Source organism: Bos taurus, chromosome 20 (assembly GCF_002263795.3).
Source record: "Bos taurus isolate L1 Dominette 01449 registration number 42190680 breed Hereford chromosome 20, ARS-UCD2.0, whole genome shotgun sequence".
NCBI classification, from domain to species: domain Eukaryota; kingdom Metazoa; phylum Chordata; class Mammalia; order Artiodactyla; family Bovidae; genus Bos; species Bos taurus.
The window spans coordinates 69,501,100-69,519,384 of NC_037347.1; positions in this window are offsets into that span (position 1 = coordinate 69,501,100).

The window sequence follows — 18,285 nt, forward strand, 5'->3', positions numbered from 1 at the left end:
CAAACAGAAAAGGCGAAGTCCCTGCATTAGACAATGTGCAAATACCCGTGGATTTTGTAGCTGCAGAAGAATCTGACTTCACTGCATCCTTGTTCACCCCTCGGGCCACAAGGACCTGGGTCCTGGTGGGCCCACGTGTTTGTTGATTGGCTTCTCGTGCAGACAAAGGGCAAAGGGGACATGGGAGTTGGAAAAAGTCATGGGAGCTGTGGGTGGAAAGCAGGCCACTTTGACTCTGGACTGGACTTCGCCAGTGGCTCAGAAGGTAGAGGATCCGCCTGCAATGCAAGAGGTGGGTTTGATCCCTGGATCGGGAAGATCCCCTGGAGGAGGGCCTGGCTACCCACTCCAGTATTCTTGCCTGGAGAGTCCCATGGACAGAGGAGCCTGGTGGGCTACAGTCCACAGGGTCTCACAGAGTTGGACACGACTGAGAGTCTACCACTTTCACTTCCGACTCTGGAAGCCACAGACTGGCAGCTTTGAGTTTACTGTCTGAAAAATGAGGAAATTCGAAAAATTCTAAAGCAGAGAAGAGCTAGAGTTTGGACAAAAAGAAAAGAAAGAAAAACCATTCCCATTGTTGGGTCTATTATGCTTGAATTGTGAATCCCCTGAATATATGTGTTGAAGACCTATTTGAAAATAGGCTGATGGCAGGTGTGATTAGTTAAGGTGTGGTCAAGCTGGGATGGGGAGGCGGGTATATGCTGAAAAATACAGAATGCGGAGAAAAGAAATCAAAGGAGGCCTAAATAAACGGGAGACAATCTTGTTCAAGGATTGAAAGACAGCACTCTAACAATGTCCATTCTCCCTAAATTGATACACAGCCTTACGATTCTTTTTGTAAATACAGACAAGAATTTCCCCAAATTTATATGATGCTGAAGTTGAAGCTCCAATCCTTTGGCCACCTGATGGGAAGAACTGACTCATTGGAAAAGACCTTAATGCTGGGAAGATTGAGGGCAGGAGGAGAAGGGGCCGACGGGGGATGAGATAGTTTGATGGCATCATCTACGCAATGGACATGAGTTTGAGTAAGCTCCGGGAGACAGTAAAGGACAGGGAAGCCTGGTGTGAGGCAGTCCATGGGCTCACAAAGAGTTGGACATCACTGAGTGACTGAACAGCAAAAAGGTACTTGAATAGCTAGAGTCATTCTGAAAAAAGAAAAAGTAGGAGGAATCACTCTATCCTACTTAAAGATTGTCCCTGTTTGTGTATTTCCACATATGTATATATCTATATCAGATCAGATCAGATCAGATCAGATCATTTGCTCAGTCATGTCTGACTCTTTGCGACCCCATGAATCACAGCACGCCAGGCCTCCCTATCCATCACCAACTCCCGGCGTTCTTGACTATATCTATATAAACATACACAAATATATAGTAAGACTGTGACTGTGTGACATTGGTGGAGGAACGGAGCTTCAATTTATAAAACAAAATAAGGGAACTCAGAAATGGCTGCTGCTGCTGCTAAGTCGCTTCAGTCTCGTCCGACTCTGTGCAACCCCATAGACGGCAGCCCACCAGGCTCCCCTGTCCCTGGGATTCTCCAGGCAAGAACACTGGAGTGGGTTGCCATCTCCTCCAATGCGTGAAAGGGAAAAGTGAAAGTGGAGTCGCTCAGTCGTGTCCGACTCTTCTCGACCCCATGGACTGCAGCCCACCAGGCTCCTCCGTCCATGGGATTTTCCAGGCAAGAGTACTGGAGTAGGGTGCCATTGCCTTCTCCGGAACTCAGAAACAGCCCCCTACAAGTCCAGCCACCTGATTTTTGACAAAAATTCAAAAGCAGCTCCATGGAAGAAGTAAAGCCTTTATAGCCCATGTTGCAGAAGTGACTGAAGAGCCTCTCGGAAAAAAATGAACTAGGCTACACCACACACTTGACACAAAAATTCACTCAAAGTGGATCATGAATGTAAAACATAAAAGTATAAAATTTTCAGAAGATAGTACAGAGCACGTTTTCAGGAACTAGGGCTGAGTGAAAAGTTCTTGGACATGATTAAAAGCACAGCTTTTAAAAGATAAACCAATACGTTAGACTTCATCAGAATTAAATATTTTTGCTCTGGGGTAAAGCAGATGAGGAAACAGGCTTCAGACTGGGAGGAAATATTTGCAAAGCCTGTATCTCACAAAGAACCCATACCTAGAATACATAGAGAGTTCTGAAAGGTCAGCCATTAGAACCAGATAGTCTTTTTGGAAAACAAGCCAACTATGAAGAGGCGTTTCAGCAGGAGCGTATGTGGAGGGTGACTAAGCAGGTGAAAAGAGGGTTGACGTCACTGGCCTCGATGAGCCAGGTGTGTCTGTGAGTGAGACACAGAGCGCGTCCTGAGTCGTGTGTGTGTCGGGGGGGCGCTGATGCGAGGTGGGCCAGCTCTCTGGAAAGTAGTGGGACACTTTCTTAAAAACAAACAGAACACACTGACTACATCACCCAGCAGCTGCACTCCAGGGCACCGAGTGCAAAGCTAAGGAAACCCACATTCGCACAAAGCACTGCAGACCCACGTGAAGCGGGGTCACTTGCAGCAACCCCACCTGTCAACGCCCATGTCCCTCTGTGGGTGAACGGTCACACACTGTGTCCATCACACTTGGAATCCTGGAGCACAACTCAGCGACGCAGAAGGCAAAGTTCTTGGTGTGCACGCTATGTGCACGGACCCTCCGGGTATCATCAGAGTGAAAACAAGCCCATCATCGAGAGTGACATATTCCATGACTCCATTTGATGATATTCTTGAAATTACACTATGATGGAAGGAGAACAGGCCAGTGATGGTCCAGATTCAGGAGGCAAGAGTCTGACTATTAGGGGTAGGGAGGGGCGATGGGTGGGGTGCTGCCGTAGTCTGGGGTCCGGATTGTGACGTGGCCTCGAGGATTACACTTGTGATCAATCGGCACAGATCATAGGCACACGTGCTCACATCAGGGTCAGGGGCTGTGTGACTGTGCAGCGCGTAATCGTTGTGGGAACCAGATGAAGAGCACAGGGGACTCCTTCCTACTGTTCGTGTAATTTCCTGGGATTTTTAATTCTTTTCAAAATAAAACTTAAGGGCGGAAAAAGAAGGCAAAATGAATGAATTTTAAAGTGAAAGTATACAAAGAGAAACTAAAGCTTAGCTACCAAGGGATGTACCTCGAAACACAGAGGGTTGAGCCACAAAACAAGGGGCACAGGAGCCTGTGCTCGTGTGCGATTGTAAAGCAAGTGACGCTGGGCTGTGAAAGTGGGTTGGCGCAGCGTGTGCAGAGAAGGTGCCGAACTGCACGTTAGAACTTTCAACACGGAGGATACAGAGAAGGACTCCAACATAATATTTACAGATGTTAATTCTTTAAAAACCCTGGAACAAATATGGGGAAATTAGAGGTTTTGGAAAGCAAGTGATTAATAAAAGCATTGCTTCTATTTTTCTTTGTACTTTTCTGTAGTCTTGAAGTATTGCATAAATGATGAGAAAGCGAATCACACATAAATGATGAGAAAGTGAGAGAGAGAGAGACAGAAATATATAGAGAGAGACTGTTTAGGTCTTTTCTAGAGGGCAGAGGAGGCTGAGGAAGGCTGTGATGGAGAATACGCCAGCTCTCTGCCTGCTGATTTAACTGCTTTTTGCTTTGAAATTGAATGATAGATTTAGAGTGATTTCTGATTCAATCAGAAGAGGCAAGTGTGGATATTGCGTGGGCTTAGTAAGAGAAAAACAGAGGGCACATTTCTCCCTGCAGGCTGCCTCTCCTGATGGCAGGTTAAAAGGGACGCAGAGCTTTCTCTGGGGCCAGGGTTCAGGGTAATTCTGGAGTCAAGAGTGAGGCCAGAGGAGGGGAGACAGCAAAGGCACCGGCCGCATGCCAATGAAGAACTCCCCGCCTCGATGCATGCCCGAGACGCCCTGCCTGTGTGTGATGCTCCACCCCCAGGGCTGGGTCCTCAGCTCATCCTTCTCTTCCTGTCCTTATTCCTGGGTTTGGATGGAGGGGAGAGGACTCAGAACCAAGGAGCTCCTTGAATTTAACTTTGGATAGCATCAGACAAAGTTACCACACATGGTGCACACCTGTAATCTGTTCTCCTGAGCAGAGGAATGGCTCTGTATCCCCATCACACACACAGAGCTTAGCCCTGCCTGCTGAACAGTCATGGGTTAGGAGTTACCTTCATCCCTTTGAACACAGAGGCTTTCTATTCTTAAATCACATGGACAGTTGGTTGTAGATGGCTGCTGACAACCGAATATTTGTACTTCCCTGCCCCAAATTCATGTATTGAAAGCCTAACCCACAGCGATGGTATTAGGAGGTGGAACCTTTGGGAGGTGATTAAGTCAAGGGGGCTGGGGCCCTCAGGAATGGAGTTAGTGGCCCAGGAGATCCCACAGAGCCCCCACATTCCTTCTGCTATGTGAGGACACAGAAAGCATACATCAGTCTGTGAACCAGGAACGGGACCTTCAGCTGACACTGCGGCTACCGACACCTTGATCTGGGACCTCCCAACCTTCAGAACTATAAGAACCAAATTCCATCTGGTCACAAGTGACCCAGCTTGTGATATTCTGACATTCCCAAATGGACTGAGATGGTGGCACCAGAAACTTTAACCGTCCAGAGGAGAGTTTGGTTAAGAATTCAACAACAGAATAGAATTTGTTTTCAATGTGAAAATAAATGTCTTTCAAACTAATTTATGGTTAGATTTGTTGTTCAGTAGCTTGGTTGTGTCTGCAGCTCTATGGACTGGTTTGCAACTCTATGGACTGCAGCATGCCAGGCTTCCCTGTCCTTCATGATCTCCTGGAATTTACTCAAACTCATGTCTATTGAATTGGTGATGCCATCCAATCATCTCATCCTCTGCCACCCTCTTCTCCTTTTGCCCTCAATCTTTCCCAGCATCGGGGTCTTTTCTAATAGTCGGCTCTTCCCATCAGGTGGCCAAAGGATTGGAGTTTCAGCATCAGTCCTTCCAATGAATATTCAGGACTGATCTCCCTTAGGACAGACTGGTTGGATCTCCTTGCAGTCCAAGGGACTCTCAAGAGTCTTCTCCAGCACCACAGTTCAAAAGCTTTAATTCCTCAGTGTTCAGACTTCTTTATGGCTCAACTCTCACATCTATACATAACCACTGGAAAAACCATAGCCTTGACTATATGGACCTTTGTCAGCAAAGTAATGTCTCTGCTTTTTAATATGCTGTCTAGGTTGGTCATAGCTTTCCTTCCAAAGAGCAAGCATCTTTTAATTTCATGGCTGCAGTCACCATCTGCAGTGATTTTGGAGTTATGGTTAAATACTCTTTGATTAAATAGTATTTAGTGTATGGCTAAATACTACTTGATTACAGAACAGAGCACACCATGCAACTATGCTGATAGAGTTGGCCCCTGTGCTGATTGGTACCTAGGATGCTGTTCCCTGAGGACTGGGACCTGAGACAGCAGCCACTGAGATCTGAGTCATGTTGATAACCAGGACATCCAGTCCCAGCTGACCAGTGAGGATGAGATGCCCAGCTCCAGACGACACTGTGATCACACTTGTGACAAACCACGAGCTGGGGTCTAGCTAAGCTGAACGTGGATGGCTGATTTACAGAAATAGCAAGGAAATAGATACTCATTGTTTTAAGTCACTAAATTTGGGGGTCATCTATTGGCAGTCAATAATTACTAAGACAAAAACTTTTCAGAATGAAGTTCAAAAATGAATGTAAATATATTTTAAAATCTTGATTTTCCTTCTCGCTAAATTAATTTACAACTTTCCCTGGCTGGTCCCTCACCATCATTCCTACACTGGATATTATCGAAACTCTAGTCTTTGAATGAAATAAATGAATTCTAAAGTAGTAAAAAGCACCTGAAGAAGTATGTTCCTGGGTACTTTGTCAAAAATCACAGGAGCGGATTTCATTTGTTGGGAGCTTCCAGTTTGGCTGATACTGGATATGTGATATTTAAGTATTTTATGTACACCCAGAGGCCCTTTTCTGTATTACAGAGCTTTTGCAAACTCTGAAATAAATGCACAAAAATGCTGAAAAAAATTAAAGAAAATGTTTCCACCTCCTGCAGCTCACTTGCAACTTGCTGCCGGGCTGAGCTTGACAAGGATGCAAATATCCATCCAATTGCCACCACACAGCCAATTTCACAGGGTTTAGAATTTCTTATCAAAAGATGTGTGGAGGATTCTGGGCAGCAGACCAAGCGGCGGGCACCAGCAATCTGACTTTGCTCATTTGAGCTATTGAGAATTAGATGGAAATAAACAAGCCTATGGGAGAGAAAGTGGCTCGGTTGTTACAACCTGGAGTCTGTGATCAAGACCCTGCCTGTGTGAGGAGCAATGACCACTGTCTACACCCCCGGGCGATACATGGACTCACTGAGAAGGAGTGATCTCACTGATCCTCGGGTCTGGCCTGGGGCATCGGCTGGGAGTCAGCAACTGTGTCTTCAGGATTGAAAACAAGAGGGAGCCTTATTCACATAGCAGCTGGGAAACTTGTGCTTGGTTCCCGCTTGCTGGGGAAAGGGCCACGGTGGGGAGAAAGCATGTTACCTGGCAGAAAAGCAGTAAAAGCACCACAGCACCACTGAGAAGAGGGAGCCGGGAGTGCAAAACCGTGAGCACGGAGGGGTCTGAGTGTGAGCTCGCCAGCAGCAGAACTGGAGACGAAGGTTTGAGTACATGTAAGTGCTTTGGGGAGAAGAGAGGAGTGATATACCAGGGGAGGGGGATATTCCAGGGGAGGATGCACCAACAGATGAGTGAGCCCTGCAGGCCTGGGGACTGGGACACTCTGTGCATCGCTGCAGAGGGCGGGGTCCTTACCTGCCAGCTCCCATCCGTCTCCAAGGGCTGCCCGGGGAGTTAGGTCTCAGGCACCTCTCGCCCCACCACATGTGGACTGAGCATGCCCTCAGCCAGAGAAAGCTCTCAGGCAGGCACAATTGCTTCTGCAGAACAAAGTCCTCAAGGTTTACAGAAGTTCTGAGTGCTGAGAGGAAGTCCACAGGGCCCCAACAATGTCAGTGACCACCACTCATGGCAAAGTCTTACCCAGGTCCTTTCTTCTTTCTTCCCTGCAGTGCCATCCTGGAGAGGCAGGGAGTGGCCCCAATATTCCTCCTGCTCAGGATGGCCCAGAAATGGAAGCTTCCAAACAGGGTGAGTGTTTGGGATTGATGGAGCGAAACAGAAGCTGTGGGAGCGGCCTTCGGAAGACCCAGTCTCCAGAAGAGCCAGGGTTTGCCTGTTTGTTTACCCACCTGATGCCTCCCCTCCTTATCACGATACCTGCTCTATGGTGAGTGCTCAATGCACATATATTGAATAAAATGCATTCCTAAATAAATGGAAGAGTGGAGACTACATCCCGCGGGTGGTGACATGTGGGAGCCCAGGGAAGGACTGTTAGCATCATGTGTAGGGGCAAGAGTGGTGACCTCTCTTAGAAGAGCAGGAGAGGGCTCAGGAACGAGAGTCCCAGCTCTTGTGGGGCTGTCCTGAGGCGCACCATCATTTCTGTGCAGCATCTTCTTACGTTTGACCTCATGATGGGAAAATCCATGTGAGGCAGAGCTTGTATGTGAGAGTCAGGAAAACGCTGATATAAGAAAGGGGTGCATGCCTGCTAAGTCTCTTCAGTCGTGTCCGATTCTTTGCCATGGACTAGCCCACCAGGCTTCTCTGTCCGTGGGATTCTCCAGGCAAGAATACTGGAGTGGGTTGCTGTACCCTCCTCCAGGGGATCTTCCTGACCTGGGCATCCAACCCACATCTCTTACGTCTCCTGAACTGGCAGGGGGTTCTTCACCACTGGAGCCACCTGGGAAGCCCGATGTAGCAAACGAAAGTGAAACGAAAGTAAAAGTTACTCAATCCTGTCCTACCCTTTGCGGCCCTGGCCAGAATTCTGGAATGGGTAGCCCTTTGCTTCTCCAAGGGATCTTCCCAACCCAGGGATTGAACCCAGGTCTCCTGCGTTGCAGGTGGATTCTTTACCAACTGAGCTATGAGGGAAGCCTGATATAAGGAATCAGTCACTTCAGTCGCTCAGTCGTGTCTGACTATTTGTGACCCCATGAATCACAGCACGCCAGGCCTCCCTGTTCATCACCAACTCCCAGAGTTCACTCAGACTCATGTCCACTGAGTCAGTGATGCTATCCAGCCATCTCATCCTCTGTGTCCCCTTCTCCTCCTGCCCCCAATCCCTTTCAGCATCAGAGTCTTTTCCAACGAGTCAACTCTTCACATGAGGTGGCCAAAGTACTGGAGTTTCAGCTTTAGCATCATTCCTTCCAAAGAAATCCCAGGGCTGATCTCCTTCAGAATGGACTGGTTGGATCTCCTTGCAGTCCAAGGGACTCTCAAGAGTCTTCTCCAACACCACAGTTCAAAAGCATCAATTCTTCGGTGCTCAGCCTTCTTCACAGTCCAACTCTCACATCCATACATGACCGCAGGAAAAACCATAGCCTTGACTAGACAGACCTTTGTTGGCAAAGTAATGTCTCTGCTTTTCAATATGCTATCTAGGTTGGTCATAACTTTTCTTCCAAGGAGTGAGCATCTTTTAATTTCATGGCTGCAGTCACCATCTGCAGTGATTTTGGAGCCCAAAAAAATGAAGTCTGACACTGTTTCCACTGTCTCCCCATCTATTTCCCATGAAGTGATGGACCAGATGCCATGATCTTCATTTTCTGAATGTTGAGCTTTAAGTCAACTTTTTTACTCTCCTCTTTCACTTTCATCAAGAGGATTTTTAGTTCCTCTTCATTTTCTGCCATAAGGGTGGTGTCATCTGCATATCTGAGGTTATTGATATTTCTCCAGGCAATCTTGATCCCAGCTTATGCTTCTTCCAGCCCAGCATTACTTCTATGTAATTGATGACTTTTAAAGTGACAGCTTACTTTCAAACTGAAAAACTAGAGCATCTGGCTATATAATCTTTATTGCTCTCTTTTTAGAGCTAAAAATAATCTGATTTTTTTTTTTCCTTTTAGATTGGATAAACTTAGTGTGACGTCTGGCTCAGTGGTAAAGAATCTGCTTCCCAGTGCAGGAGATACAGGAGACACCAGTTCAATCCCTGGTCAGGAAGATCGCCTGGAGTAGGAAATGGCAACCTACTCCAGTACTCTTGCCTGGAAAAATCCATGGACATAGGAGCCTGTTAGGACTGCAGTGCACGGGGTCTCAAGGATTTGGACACGATTGAGCACATACCATTAAGCATAAGGAAAGGCAGTTTCAGAAGCATCCAAAATCTTTGCTCTGTACACTGGAAAATTTCAATTACTTACATCATTATTTTGTATTTGCACAGTTGCAAATTCTTCATGCTCTTTATTTTTTTCCCTTTAGACATAAGTTGCCATGTGGGACTTTCCTCCAACCTAAAGATTATCTTTTAGCATTTCTCGTAATGCAGGTATTCTGGAAACTCAGCTTCCACACCAGTTTATCTCATTTTTTTTTCTCATCTGAAAATGTGTTTATCTTATTCCAATTTTTGAGGAATATTTTTGCTTACAGAATGTTAGCAGATTTTTCTGTTATCAATTTAAAACTGTCATTTAGTCTCCTGGCCTTAGAGTGTTTTTGATGAGCATATAGGCATCATTTGTATCATTGTTTTCCTATTTATACTTTTTTTTTTGGCTGGTTTCAAAATTCCTTTCTATATACTGAGTTTCATCCACTTGACTTTGATGTTCCCAGGTGTGGCTTACTCTGTGTTTATTCTACTTGGGTTTAGTGAATCTTCTTGATTCTGTGTATTGGGGTGCTTTCATCAGATAGGAGAGTTTGGGGTCATTTTTTTTCCTTCTGCTCCATCCTTGAAATTCTATTGGGAACACCAACTTAGTGTATTTTATTACCATTGTTTGAGAAATCAGTGAGACTGTATCCAATAATTTCTTCGTTGCTTTTCTTCGCATTGGGTAACTACGTAATTGCTCTATCTCAGGGCACTGACCACTGTCCTTTCATATTTAATCTGACGCTAAGGCAATCTGTAATAGCAACTGTTTTCACTTCAGATATTGTTATTTTCAGTTCTAGGTTTTTTATTTATTTACTAATTACTATTTTTCATCTAAGATTCACTCTCTGTTCACTCAGTAGGACCATATTTTCTTTTACATCCTTGGACATATTTATATCTGCTTTAAATACTCGTGCCTCCCAGATCCAACACTGGGACCATATCAAGGTGTGTTTCTATAGTTTGACATTTTTCTTGACTCTGGGTCACATTTTTAGATTTCTATACATGACAAGTCATTTTTCATTGAGGATGATAAAGTCTCTTTGCTACTTTTCTCTGGACAGTGTTGAGTGGTAAAGACCTCATTTATACAATCCTGTTTAGTTGTTGATTGTTACTGTGAAGATTTTAGACTTGGTTTTATGTTTTGTGTGAATAGACAGATGGAAAGGTGAGGTATTTACTAAGTCTGTCTAACTTGACATGACTAAATCTCCAAACTGTCTTTCCTGTGACTTGTGCTGCTTAACTTTGTATTAATACTTTGTTAATATGGGCCGAGAGAAGGCCTTCAGCTAAGTTACGTCTTTACCTCTACATCTTGGTCTTTCTCATGCCTCAGCAGGAGGCTGGAAGTCCTTGAGTCCCTTTACTCTGCTGGTCTGGAAACCCACTGTCTCTCTGCACTGCTTAACCTCACAGTCAAGGTTTCAACCCTGCTTTCAACCCCGTAGTTGGTGCTTGAACATAAACTTCACCTTGAGTATATTCGGACCAGTCCACAGCTACAGGTCCCCACAGAGACCCCAGACTGTGCCTGCTCCCCGGTGCCTCAAAACCATCCAGTTTCCTTATTTTATAGCAGGAGGGCTCATCCGATGCTAGCTACTCTATCATGACTAGGAGAAAGTACATTGTCATCATTTTGTAAACACAATAATCTCATGAACTTTTCCTCAACATTTACATCTTTATATCTGAAAAAATTCAAAGAGTGAATATATTCATTAATTTTTTTTTCAGTTAGATATTCATTTGTTCATTAGTAACCTTCAGGGAGTGAAAAGATTTGTGGACAATAGAATGTGTTAGGAGATTTGGGGAGGAGAACAGAAGTGTGAACCCTTTTAGCAAGATATCATCTTGCTAAACATAGTTAAGCCTGAGTTAATGAGAAATTTGAGTCAGAAAGAAGGTTAAAGTTTATCCCAAATAGACAAAGGAACAAAGACCTGAAAAGGTTAAGGCTTCTCGTCAGAATCACACAACAATTTGGTTTCCTGACATAGAAGAGACAGCAAAAGGATACACATGACTTCAGTCAACAGATATGTGTGTCTTCTAAACACAATGTTCTGGGTACAATATTTGAGTTACAAAAGTAGGTGAGATATCAAGGATTTCTTGCCTCATGAGGCTCAAAACTATGGTGTACTCAGCAGGTGTGGGTCCACATCCACTCAGTGATGGGAAGTCACGCCATGCCGCTGGAGCTAGGATGTTGTTGTTCAGTCTCTAGGTCGTGCCCAATTCTTTGCAACCCCATAAACTGTAGCTCACCAGGCTTCCCTGTCCTTCACTATCTCCTGGAGTTGGCTGAAACTCATGACCATTGAGTCAGCGATGGCATCCAAACATCTCATCCTCTGTCACCCCTTTCTTCTCCTAGACTCTATCTTTCAGCATCAGGATCTTTTCCAATGAGTTGGCTCTTCACATCAGGTGGCCAAAGTATTGGAGCTTCAGCTTCAGCTTCAACTTCAGCTTCAAGATCAGTCCTTTCAGTGAATATTCTGGGTTGATTTCCTTTAGGATTGACTGGTTTGATCTCCTTACTGTTCAAAGGACTCTCAAGAGTCTTCTCCAATACCACAGTTTGAAAGTATCAATTCTTCAGCACTCAACCTTCTTTATGGACTAAATCTCACACCCATGCATGACTATTGGAAAAACCATAGCTGTAACTAGATGTGCCTTTGTCAGCAAAGTGATGTCTCTGCTGTTTAATATACTGTCTAGATTTCCAAAGAATAGCAAGAAGAGATAAGAAAGCCTTCCTCAGCAATCAATGCAAAGAAATAGAGGAAAACAATAGAATGGGAAAGACTAGAGGTCTCTTCAAGAAAATTAGAGATACCAAGGGAACATTTTATGCAAAGATGGGCTCAATAAAGGACAGAAATGGTAGGGACCTAACAGACGCAGAAGCTATTAAAAGAGGTGGCAAGAATACACGGAAGAACTGTACAAAAAAGACCTTCACAACCCAGATAATCACAATGCTGTGATCACTGACCTAGAGCCAGATATCCTGGAATGTGAAGTCAAGTGGGCCTTAGGAAGCGTCACTACGAACAAAGCTAGTGGAGGTAATGGAATTCCAGTTGAGCTATCTCAAATCCTGAAAGATGATGCTGTGAAAGTCCTGCACTCAATATGCCGGCAAATTTGGAAAACTCAGCAGTGGCCACAGGACTGCAAAAGGTCAGTTTTCATTCCAATCCCAAAGAAAGGCAATGCCAAAGAATACTCAAACTACTGCACAATTGCAGTCATCTCACATGCTGGTAAAGTAATGCTCAAAATTCTCCAAGGCAGGCTTTAGTAATATGTGAACTGTGAAATTCCAGATGTTCAAGCTGGTTTTAGAAAAGGCAGAGGAACCAGAGATCAAATTGCCAACATCCGCTGGATCATCAAAAAAGCAAGAAAGTTCCAGAAAAACATCTATTTCTGCTTTATTGACTATGCCAAAGCCTTTGACTGTGTAGATCACAATAAACTGTGAAAAATTCTGAAAGAGATGGGAATACCAGACAATTTGACTTGCCTCTTGAGAAACCTATATGCAGGTCAGGAAGCAACAGTTAGAACTGGACATGGAACAACAGACTGGTTCCAAATAGGAAAAGGAGTACATCAAGGCTGTATATTGTCAACCTGTTTATTTAACTTATATGCAGAGTACATCATGAGAAATGCTGGGCTGGAGGAAGCACAAGCTGGAATCAAGATTGCTGGGAGAAATATCAATAACCTCAGATATGCAGATGACACCACCCTTATGGCAGAAAGCTAAGAACTAAAGAGCTTCTTGATGAAAGTGAAAGAGGAGAGTGAAAAAGTTGGCTTAAAGCTCAACATTCAGAAAATTAAGATCATGGCATCTGGCCCCACCACTTCATGGCAAACAGATGGGGAAACAGTGGAAACAGTGGCTGACTTTATTTTTCTGGGCTCCAAAATTAGTGCAGATGGTGACTGCAGCCATGAAATTAAAAGACACTTACTCCTTGGAAGGAAAGTTATGACCAACCTTGACAGCATATTCAAAAGCAGAGAATGTGCCAACAAAGGTCTGTCTAGTCAAGGCTATGGTTTTTCCCATGGTCATGTATGGATGTAAGAGTTGGACTATAAAGAAAGCTGAGTGCCAAAGAGTTGATGCTTTTGAAGTGTGGTGTTGGAGAAGACTCTTGAGAGTCCCTTTGACTGCAAGGAGATCCAACCAGTCCATCCTAAAGAAGACCAGTCCTGGGTGTTCATTGGAAGGACTGATGTTGAAGCTGAAACTCCGATACATTAACCACCTGATGCGAAGAGCTGACTCATTAGAAAAGACCCTGATGCTGGGAGAGATTGAAGGCATGAGGAGAAGGGGATGACGGAGGATGATATGGTTGGATGTCATCATCTACTCAATGGGCATGAGTTTGAGCAAGCTTCGGAAGTCAGTGATGGACAGGGAAGCCTGGCATGCTGCAGTCCATGGAGGTCACAAAAAATTGAACATGACTGAGCGACTGAACAACAACAACATTTGTCACCATCATGTGAGCAAAAAGAGCATTTCTTCCACCAAGTGTCCCTGGTGGCCAGTGTGGTAGCTCTTCCCTGAGATTTGGCAGCAGACGTGAGGGGCTGAGATGCAGCAAAGGTTGGCACCGCACGTCCTGGAACACATGCCAGAAGTCAGGTGAGAAGATGCCAGGCAGACTTAAAAGACATGCAGGAGGGGTGGTGACTGGCCAGTGACCCTGAGTGTGGGGGCGAGGAGAGGGAAGGGTCCAGGGTGACTCCCACTGAGCAGGGGATGGGGGAAGAGGATCTGTGGGTGAGGCTAGGAGAGCGGCCTCAGGGATGTGAGTCCAGCTGACTGGGAGATGCCACGAGCAGGCAGCGGGCCATGTGGCTGTGGACTTGGGGAGCCAAGCCTGTGGTTGATGATGTCGCTCTCTCTTGGCCCAGCTGCCAGCCCCCATGGGCCCTGGAGGAGGCATGCTGACCCCTGGAAGGCCTCTTCCCTTGCAGAACCATCTCTTCCCCATTTATTACAGGCTGGGGCATTTCTACCTGTGGTCACCTGTCTTTCTGCTCTGTCTTCTCTCCCCTTTTCCTTGGTCTTGTGTCTCTCTTTTTTCATTAGTTCTATTTAACTTCTGGCTTACTGCAGAGATATACTAAATATGCAGAAACCACACATTACTTGTGTAAGAATGTCCTGGTTGGACTTAAAGCTCCTAAATGTGAGACCCTCGTACTTGCTGCTGTCATTAACCGAGGATCCATCCACTTCCTCCTGACCGGGCTCAGGAGTGAAGTGTCGGCTATGTCAGTGACCAGGGCACTGAGTGCAGCACATTCCCACTGATGTGCAAGGCAGCCTGAATGCAGAGCTGTTGCTCTGAGAGGGGGGGACCTGCCCAGGCAGACGAGGGGACCTGCGGTGAGGGACTCCACAGACCAACGTGTCCCTGCTTGAACAAGGTCTTCTTGGAAGCCTTTGCTCATTTTTTCCTTAAAGGGGGTGGTTGCCTATCTTTTGGTCTGTTGTGGTGACTGAAGATGTTCAGACATTCAAAAAAGCCTTTGGCCAGTTTGATATGAATCATTTCCCGGTATTCAGTGGCTTGGGTCTCTGTTTCTCCCATCCATGTATCATATCCTCTATCAGATGGAGAAGGGGCTCCAGAATTAGTGTCTGAGCTGTGTCTTCCCTCTACGGGGATCCCAAGGGTAGATGATTAATCATGCCCTCCTGCTACAAAGAAATCGACACTGAAAAGTCCCTTTGGTCGCTTTGCATGGAATATTTAGCTTCTGCAGTGCCCCAACACTGGTGACGCCATGGATGGTGCCCAAGACTCCCCCAGTCTCCTTAGAAGAGCCCCCGTACTCCTCGGAGGAGCCCCCAGCTCCCGGCATCGGAAACGGGACAGAAGATTTCAGCTACATCATGCAGCCTTGCTCCGAGTGGCTCTTTTCCTAATAAAGGAGGTCTTCAGACTCTCTAAAGACCTGATCGGACCTTTCCCAGGTCTGACCGCAGCCAGCTTCAGGCAAAGCTGCAGACTGCGGGCAGGCGTGCGTGAAGCTGCAGCCTCGGGAAGCCAGTTCTAGAAGTCACATCCAGGAAAGCCAGTGGGGACCATGTCTTTGCTCCTCTCGCTCCATCAGCCTGCGTCCCCAAGCCATCCTCAGCCCCCCTTCCCTTCCTCAGAGGAGGACAGGTGTGCCCACCTGGAGCCCTGCCCCAGCTGTGCTGACGCTCCCTGCTCACCCATCTCAGCTCACCGTTCCCTTCAGAGCCACCCTTCCGTGTGGTCAATCGCCCTCTATCTCGGAAGAATATGTTTTACCACTGAAATACTACTCTGTACTCCGATTCTCATCCCCTGCCCCCACCCCCCACCACACGCGTGCGCAGGTTGCTGGGCTCACACTCACTGTCCTGGAGTAATGCCATTTTAGGACATGGGTTCTCAAATGGACTGCATCTTGGGACCCACCCCCCAAACCCAATGGCTGCTTACCAGACTGCTGAGCCCCACCCCTGCTTTCTCATCCCGCAGGTCTATATGGACCCGGGGGATCTGCATTTCTAGCAAGTTCCCAGGAAGCCAATGCTGCTGGTCAGGGGCCCTACTCAGAGACCCACTGTTCTAAACAGTCTCCCCAGGGGCGGGAGGTAGGGCTCTCTCTTCAGTGCTCAAGGCTAGTGACCTGTCCCCAAATCCCACCCCAGGGGCATTTTCTGAGACCTTGCTGTGGCCTGCTCACCACTCCAGTTCCCACTTCACCCCACGCTCTAAGCCTGAGGCTGGTGACCCGTCCCCTGAAACCCACTCCAGGGGCATTTTCTGAGACCTCGCCCTGTCCTGCCCCACACCCCCTGGTCTCCGCTTCACCCCACATTCTAAACCTAGATATGGTCTCACAATTTCCATTCACCCTCAGGTCTTTCCTGCCTCTTCCCTTTAAAGAAATTCTCTCCTTTGCTTGTTCATTTAAGAAAGATTTTCAGCCTGTCTCGGTTCTCCCTAATTCCAGTTTGAAAATATTTGTGGTTTTCATTGATTCTAATAGAGGCATTATAATCATACCTGCCTTTTTTTGGCCAAACTCCCATTCTCCTGTATGAGGTGCCATATATGTAAGGAAGCATTTTATTCTGTGTTTATGCTTATCCACAGATTCTTCCCTAGCAGAGAACATTCTAGGCTCTCTCCATGTCCAAAGCCTGCTGCACATGTTATGTCTGAGCAGCCAAGGATGCTGAGCATGGCTAAGTGTTTGACAAATTTCTACCCATCTTCCAATAAGGCCCCAGCCCGTTTTCCAATAAAGCTGATGAAACCTGATAAAAAAAAAACGTCAGAGGAATCAAAAGGCCCCCAGGCTAAGTGGAATCATATCTCATGAAATCCCACATTCAGCATCATCTATATTGGAAATATTAAAAAATTCATATATAGTGAAATGATAGATACTTATGTCACTGATTTAAAAAGTTATGCCGACAGAGCTGGCCCCGGGTCCTGGCGAAGGACGCGCATCTTCCTGCATGTGCAGACGTGCTCTCAAGCTGCCCGCCCACTAAGGCAGGCTCTGTGCGGAGAGCCCAGCCCTCTGCCCGGAGCCACTGCAACCTCGTCTCCCCGGTGACCGCGGCCGGGTCTGCGTGCAATGTGATCAGGCCCCATGAGGGCAGCGAGGGACCCCGGAGGTGGCGGGACGTGGTGATGGGTGAGGGCATAGAGTGTCCCCCATGAACTGATGGCATGTCTGGGCCCCCGGGCGGCAGATCCCAGGGTGGGATCCCCTGGGCAGGGTCAGCTGCATCTGGCCCCCCATGGAGAGGGTAGGTGGCAGTGCCTATGTCTGAGCAGTGCTTCTGGTTACTCCACAAGCACCGTCTGGAGTCCTTCCTGGACCCCACCAGGGACAGAGGACCCCCACTGGCCAGAGAGCCCCGGTCGGGCTGTCCCCCAAGCACTGGCCGTGGTTCTCTGCCCGTGTGTGGGCAGAGATGCAGTGATGCCCTCCCACCCTGCAGCAAGCTGGGCTGCCTGCATGCATGGTGGGGACCCCCATGGCCCACTTTTCTTCACAGAAGAGAGGGAATATTGCAAGGGACTGCCCATTTCCCTTCCCCACAGTGGAGGTGGGCAGCCTCGGCAGCCAGTGCTGATGGGAGCTGGGGGTCTCCTCCCTCTCCCTCGACGTTCTCCAACCCCTGCCAACAGCCGACTGAAGGGCTGGGATGATGGGGGCATCACCACAAGGAGGCCACATCGAGATCAGAGTCCCCCTCCTCCCCACTGCCCACCACACCCTTACCCTGAGAGTTGGCCAACCTGCATTGCTGTCACTCTTTGGCACAGATTTGGATGTTAGCAATTAATTCAAGATGTATAGTTCAGTTCAGTTCAGTTGCTCAGTCGTGTCCAACTCTTTGCGACCCCATGAATTACAGCACACCAGGCCTCCCTGTCCATCACCAACTCCTGGAGTTCACTCAAAGTCATGTCCATCGAGTCGGTGATGCCATCTAGCCATCTCATCCTCTGTCGTCCCCTTCTCCTCCAGCCCCCAATTCCTCCAAGCATCAGAGTTTTTTCCAATGAGTCAACTCTTTGCATGAGGTGGCCAAAGTACTGGAGTTTCAGCTTCAGCATCGTTCCTTCCAAAGAATACCCAAAACTGATCTTTAGGTTGGATCTCCTTGCAGTCCAATGGACTCTCAGGAGTCTTCTCCAACACCACACTTCAAAAGCACCAATTCTTCGGCGCTCAGCCTTCTTCACAGTCCAACTCTCACATCCATACGTGACCACAGGAAAAACCATAGCCTTGACTAGACGGACCTTTGTTGGCAAAGTAATGTCTCTGCTTTTGAATATGCTATCTAGGTTGGTCATAACTTTCCTTCCAAGGAGTAAGTGTCTTTTA